The following is a 7,500-nucleotide window of genomic DNA, read 5'->3' as shown; positions in this document are numbered from 1 at the left end:
CCTTCACAATACATGTAAATAGTATTATTCTCTAGTAGTGTATTGACTTTTCAAGTACAATCTATGTCTGTCCATGTATGTTGCAGTCACTTTCATTTAATTTGTCTAACAAATATGTAGGCTATGCGTGGTTGACTGCACACCCATGAGTATACATGTAGCTTATGTGTTTATGTGCCTTCACACAGCATCTAATTCAGCGAGGCGTCAGGAATTTCCAACGGGGAATTGTGTCCCCTTTGGAAAAAGAAAACAACATTATGAAATTTTCTAATTACATTTCTTATTCTCTTAACGAGAGCATGGTCGAGAAATTGCCAAATAAAAATAATGCAAAAGTGTTGCCTTATAACTTTAGTTTTCTATAGTCTATCATAACACCGCTCACCCTTTTCTGTACTTGTTGACCTTCCATATCCTTCGGAAGCCTTGTGACGGGAGGTGTGAACACATTCTGGACCTGTATACTGCTCGTTGGTGACTGGTGAGCCCCGTTCTCTCCCAGTCTTCTGCACACGTCCGTGGTAATAGCTGCTCTTTTCTCACATTCATTCAATCAAGGCTATTCCTATGCTTTATCTCACTTGTTATATTTACCTAAAAATAGTAAGTAGCCACTAGTTTGTTGGTGAATTGAAATCCATTTGTATTTCGTCAGTAGTTAGTTGTGGTGTTTATGATCATGTATAATTGTAGTCACTAGCAGTGTCTACGATTTTTCTTATTACTTGAGGACAAAACATCCTGCTCTTGAAGACAAGACCAACGTTTTCTATGAAAAAAAGAGGAAAAAACGACGAAGAAGAAGAAAATCCTTGAACCAAACTAAGTTGGACGGTACTGGGTTATTTCGACAACAAACTTCAATGTTTAATGACGCTTCCTGTGAGATCGCCATGTTGACTGCAAAGAGCAAGAAGAACCATAAGATCGGAGATTCTCTCATAAAACCAAGTCTACTTCGTCCAGCAAAACTCGTTCTGGAGAAAGAGTGCAAACAAGCTTTCCCAGAATTGACTATCAAACTATACAGTCAAGGAAAGGATCGATGAACTGTCTCAAGAAACCAAAGATTAAATTCTCGACCATTCTCCTGTTTTTGCCATCCAATGTAACGAAACGACCGACATCGCCCAGTGTTCTTACCTACTGGTGTATGCTCGTTTCGTGTTAGGCAACTGTGTAAAAGAGGAAATACTGTTCTGGCACCCAATGAAATGTTGTACAAGAGCAACAGCTATTTTTCATGATGTATCAAACTTTTCGGGAAACAAACTTTGGTGGAGTTCGCTGCTGGTATGGGTGTGTACAGATGGAGCTCCAGCCATGCTTGGTCTGCAGACTGGATTCATCACAAGGGAGAAAGAAAAAAAATCCACCTGTTGTAGTTACATACTGCATCCTTCGTTGTGAAACCTTAAGTGCTGAAACATGGGATCTCTTTAACATGACTGTCAAGGTCCTCAACTTGACCAAGTGTGGCGCCTAAACAGTCGGGTTTTCAAACTGTTGTGGAAAGATATGGAATCTGAAGATGGAGCCTTGATTTTTCACACGAACGGACGATGGCTCTCAAGGGGGAATAGGTTTGGACAACTTTATGAAGAACGAGAAGTAGCGATATTTCTAGATTCTCATCTGGAGGTAGGGCTCCATGACAAGTTCGGGTTCGGGCCTGGGCCTGGGCTCGGGCTTGTGCCTGGTTTCGGGCTTGGGCTCGGGTTCGGGCTCCGGCTTGGGCTCGGGCTCGGTCCTGGGCTCGGGCCTGGGCTCGGGATCGGGCCTGGGCTCGAGCTCGGGCCTGGGCTCGGGCTCGGGCCTGGGCTCGGGCTCTGGCCTGGGCTCGTGCTCGGGCTCGGCCTGGGCTAGGGACTGGGGTCGAGCTTGGGCTCGGTCTCGGGCTCGGGCCTGGACTCGGGCTTGGGCCTGGGCTCGGGCCTGGGCTCGGGCTCAGACCTGGGCTCGGGTCTTGGCTCAGGCCTGGGCTCGGGTCTGGGCTCAGGCCTTGGCTGGGGCCTGGGCTTTGGTTCAGGCTCGGGTCTGGGCTCAGGCTCTGGCCCGAGCCATAGCCCAGGCCCGAGCACAAGGCTCGAGCCTAAGCCCGCACCCAGGCCCGAACCCGAGACCGAGCCCAGGCCCGAGCCTGAACCCTAAGCCCGAGCCCGAACCCAGGCCTGAGCCCGAGCCCGGGCAAGAGCCCGAGCCCGGGGAAGAGCCCGAGGCCAGGGCCAGGCCCAAACCTGAGCCCAGGCCCGAGCCCGTGCCCGAGTCCAGACCCGAGCACAGGCCCTAGCCCAGACCCGAGCCCGAGCCCAGGCACGAGCCCAGGCCCGACCACGAGCCCAAGTCCGAGCCCAGGCCCGAGCCAGTGCCCAGGACCGATTCCGAGCCGGGGCCCAAGCCCGAGCCGAGGCCCGAGACCGAGCCCAGGACTAAGCCCGAGCCCAAGCGCAGGTCCGAGCACAGACCCAAGCCCAGGCCCGAGCCCAGGTCCGAGCACAGACCCGAGTCCGAGCCCAGGCCCGACCCCGAGCCCGACCCCGAGCCCGAGCCCAGACCCGAGCCCGAGCCCAGGCCCGAGCCGAGATGGGGAGACCAGGACTCCATTCACTGCAAGCACTCACAAGCATTCAAACATGCACACAGTCTAACACACAGATACCTGACAACCGCGACGCTGGGGTGACCAGGGACTGGACACCTGCCTACCGGGACGCGGGGGCAACTCCTTGTCACCTGCCAACCGAGACGCTGGGGCGACCGTGGAACGATCGCCTGCCTACCGGGACGTTGGGGTGACCAGGACTCCATTCACTTCAAACACTCACAAGCATTCAAACATGCACTCAGCCAGTCACACATACTAACACTCAAACAGGCACTCATGTATGCAGTCAAACATACCAAAAGACACACCCTCAAACACACAGTTACCTGCCTACCGGGACGCTGGGGTGACCAGGGACTGGACACCTGCCTACCGGGACGCGGGGTTAATTTCTTGTCACCTGCCAACCGGGACGCTGGGGCGACCATGGAACGATCGCCTGCCTACCGGGACGCTGGGGTGACCAGTAAATCCATTCACTTCAAACACTCACTAGCATTCAAACATGGACGTAGGCAGTCACACATACTAACAATCATACAGGCACTCATGTATGCAGTCAAACATACCAAAAGACACACCCTCAAACACACAGTTACCTGCCTACCGGGACGCTGGGGTGACCAGGGACTGGACACCTGCCTACCGGGACGCTGGGGCAACTCCTTGTCACCTGCCAACCGGGACGCTGGGGCGACCGTGGAACGATCGCCTGCCTACCGGGACGCTGGGGTGACCAGGAAATCCATTCACTTCAAACACTCACAAGCATTCAAACATGCACTCAGCCAGTCACACATACTAACACTCATACAGGCACTCACTCATGTATGAAGTCAAACATACCTAAAGGCACACCCTTAAACACACATTTACCTGCCTACCGGGACGCTGGGGTGACCAGGGACTAGACTCCTGCCTACCGGGACGCTGGGGCAACTCCTTGTCACCTGCCAACCGGGACGCTGGGGCGACCGTGGAACGATCGCCTGCCTACCGGGACGCTGGGGTGACCAGGACACCATTCACTTCAAACACTCACAAGTATTCAAGCATGCACTCAGCCAGTCACACATACAAACACTCATACAGGCACTCACACATGTATGCAGTCAAATATACCAAAGGCACACCCTCAAACACACAGTTACCTGCCTACCGGGACGCTGGGGTGACCAGGGACTGGACACCTGCCTACCAGGACGCTGGGGCAACTCCTTGTCACCTGCCAACCGGGACGCTGGGGCGACCGTGGAACGATCGCCTGCCTACCGGGACGCTGGGGTGACCAGGACTCCATTCACTTCAAACACTCACAAGCATTCAAGCATGCACTCAGCCAGTCAAACATACAAACACTCATACAGGCACTCACACATGTATTCAGTCAAATACACCAAAGGCACACCCTCAAACACACAGTTACCTGCCTACCGGGACGCTGGGGCAACTCCTTGTCACCTGCCAACCGGGACGCTGGGGCGACCGTGGAACGATCGCCTGCCTACCGGGACGCTGGGGTGACCAGGACACCATTCACTTCAAACACTCACAAGTATTCAAGCATGCACTCAACCAGTCACACATACTAACACTCATACAGGCACTCACACATGTATGCAGTCAAATATACCAAAGGCACACCCTCAAACACACAGTTACCTGCCTACCGGGACGCTGGGGTGACCAGGGACTGGACACCTGCCTACCGGGACGCTGGGGCAACTCCTTGTCACCTGCCAACCGGGACGCTGGGGCGACCGTGGAACGATCGCCTGCCTACCGGGACGCTGGGGTGACCAGGACTCCATTCACTTCAAACACTCACAAGCATTCAAGCATGCACTCAGCCAGTCAAACATACAAACACTCATACAGGCACTCACACATGTATGCTGTCAAATATACCAAAGGCACACCCTCAAACACACAGTTACCTGCCTACCGGGACGCTGGGGTGACCAGGGACTGGACACCTGCCTACCGGGACGCTGGGGCAACTCCTTGTCACCTGCCAACCGGGACGCTGGGGCGACCGTGGAACGATCGCCTGCCTACCGGGACGCTTGGGTGACCAGGACTCCATTTATTGCAAGCACTCATATGAATTCAAACATGCACTCAGCCAGTCACACATACAAACACTCATACAGGCACTCACACATGTATGCAGTCAAATATACCAAAGGCACACCCTCAAACACACAGTTACCTGCCTACCGGGACGCTGGGGTGACCAGGGACTGGACACCTGCCTACCGGGACGCTGGGGCAACTCCTTGTCACCTGCCAACCGGGACGCTGGGGCGACCGTGGAACGATCGCCTGCCTACCGGGACGTTGGGGTGACCAGGAATCCATTCACTTCAAACACTCACAAGCATTCAAACATGCACTCAGCCAGTCACACATACTAACACTCATACAGGCACTCACTCATGTATGCAGTCAAACATACCAAAAGACACACCCTCAAACACACAGTTACCTGCCTACCGGGACGCTGGGGTGACCAGGGACTGGACACCTGCCTACCGGGACGCTGGGGCAACTCCTTGTCACCTGCCAACCGGGACGCTGGGGCAACTCCTTGTCACCGGCCAACCGGGACGCTGGGGCGACCGTGGAACGATCACCTGCCTACCGGGACGCTGGGGTGACCAGGACTCCATTCACTGCAGGCACTCACAAGCATTCAATCATGCTCATAAGCAGATTCAGATCTCGCGTTCTTCCCTACACACATTCACCCATACATATAGTCAACCTACAAGCACACCGTTTTGCGGGGACTTCCGTGCGCTATGTACGTACCTTACAAATCAGTCTTTTGCGCTGCAAGCACTCACAAGCATTCAATCATCATGCTCATAAGCAGATTCAGATCTCGCGTTCTTTCCTACACACATTCACCCATACATATAGTCAACCTACAGGCACACCGTTTTGCGGGGACTTCAGTGCGCTATGTACCTTACAAATCAGTCTTTTGCGCTGCGGGACATGTGCTCTTATCACGCGGGACCATGACACACATGCACGAGCACCACACGAGACATCTCGCATCCCACGATGCAGCATGTGACATGCGTGTGCACTTTATGGGTCATACACACACACAGACACAAGCAAACACGCAGACGCAATATAGGAGATAAAATAGTACAGTCAGACATCATAAGTGATTTCAAAGCCAATGAAAGCATAGATATTAAAGCCTGCGACTATATATTTTATCTTCTATATTACGTAAATATATACGTGATCTTACATAGACAAAGTCACTTACCTTACTTTCCATGGTGCCTATAAGCTGCCGAGCGACGTCAATTTCCATTAAACGCCCCTTCTGTCTGGAAGGTGAAGAAACATTGAAATCAAGGAGCGTAAGCAAATTCAAAGCTATCTTTGACTACAAACGGGACTATGCGAACATAACTCTTATTCTATGCATTGCATCTAGACGAGTACACACGTTCTATCTAATTGGCAAAGTCACTAACCTTATAGCCAGGGATCCAAGCGACGTGTGGTTTCCTGAAGTCGTGTGGTCGGGCGTCTGAACTGTGCGGGTCCTCCAAGTTCCCCGACGGGCGAGGCGCGAGGGAGCCCAGAGAGCAAACCGAAAACAAGAACACAGATATGGTCGCCCAAAAGCTAAACGGTAAGAGTGTGTATGAATGACTTTATTGTGTGCACACACATATATATGTGTGTGTGTACATATATATACATATATATATATATACATATATATATATATATATGTATGTGTGTGTGTGCATACACACACACACACACACGCACACCCATACATATGTATATATATATATATATATATACATATATATATATATATATATGTATATATATATATTCATATATATATATGTATATATATATATACATATATATATATATATTCATATATATATATATATTCATATATGAATATGTATATATTGTTGGCATCCTTCTGCCTCGGGAGACAATGGAGTTCGCGTATTTTCTTTTTTTATGCGCGTGCGTGTGCTTGTGTGCGAGTTCGAGTCCTTTTATTTGAATATTATAAAGATTAATAGGAATTACCCGGTAACAATCAGGCGTCATCCCAACTCGTAATTTTTTCCCAAGAAATCGAAAGAAATCCCTTAGAGCGAAAATCGTCGGAAGATTGGCGGAGAACCTGAGGCTCCTGCTGACTCCGATCAACTCCGACAGACTCGGGTAATTTCCGACAGAGTTTTTTGCAGACTCTGACAGATACCGTTGCAGAATCTGATCAATTCCGACGGAATGGTGCATTCTGATAAACTGCAATAGAATCTGACTGAATGACAGGTTCTAATAGACTTCGACAGATTTCGGCAGACAGACGGAGTTGAGGAGTAGAAACACATGTAGAGAGCTGAACAGAAGATTTACTTCACGAAAACTGGGACACAATTCAAAAACCTAGAACCACTATTCTGAAAAAAAAGGAGGGACTAAGAGAGGAAAAGGGAGAGATGGGGAGATGGTGTGAAGAAGTGAGAGAGAGATGACTGACTGACTTACTGACTTGACTGACTGACTGACTGACCTGACACTCCTCTGTTCTTGCACTCTCACCTCTTAGCACTTGGGAGTGAGTGACTTTATCATCAGACCCTCAGTAGCCTCCCTGAAAGAAAGGTGTCCCGTTGCAGACATCTGTTGCCATCATCCCTTTCGCCACTCTTCCCCAAGCGCGTCTTCATACAGGGAGCATAACGACGGATCCTTTCATCTTGCCGTTAACTAAGACTATTCCTCTCTCAACCTTGATTCTGATGATTATTCCTCTTCCGTTTGGGACGAGAGCGATAGGTCTCCACTTGCCATTCACCTCTCCTGCATGAGAACATAAGAAT

At 50.7% G+C, this 7,500-nt stretch overlaps 1 pseudogene; it reads left to right on the top strand.

Moving 5' to 3' along the window:
* The first annotated feature begins 1,521 nt into the window (after positions 1 to 1,521).
* The window catches only part of LOC143023951 (uncharacterized), a 39,415-nt pseudogene continuing 33,436 nt past the window's right edge, over positions 1,522 to 7,500 (top strand).

Source organism: Oratosquilla oratoria, unplaced genomic scaffold, assembly GCF_046742065.1.
Source record: "Oratosquilla oratoria isolate Oo_2021 unplaced genomic scaffold, ASM4674206v1 SCAFFOLD72, whole genome shotgun sequence".
NCBI lineage: Eukaryota > Metazoa > Arthropoda > Malacostraca > Stomatopoda > Squillidae > Oratosquilla > Oratosquilla oratoria.
Note: the sequence above shows the minus strand (reverse complement) of the source record. Positions and strands in the feature narration are given on the sequence as shown.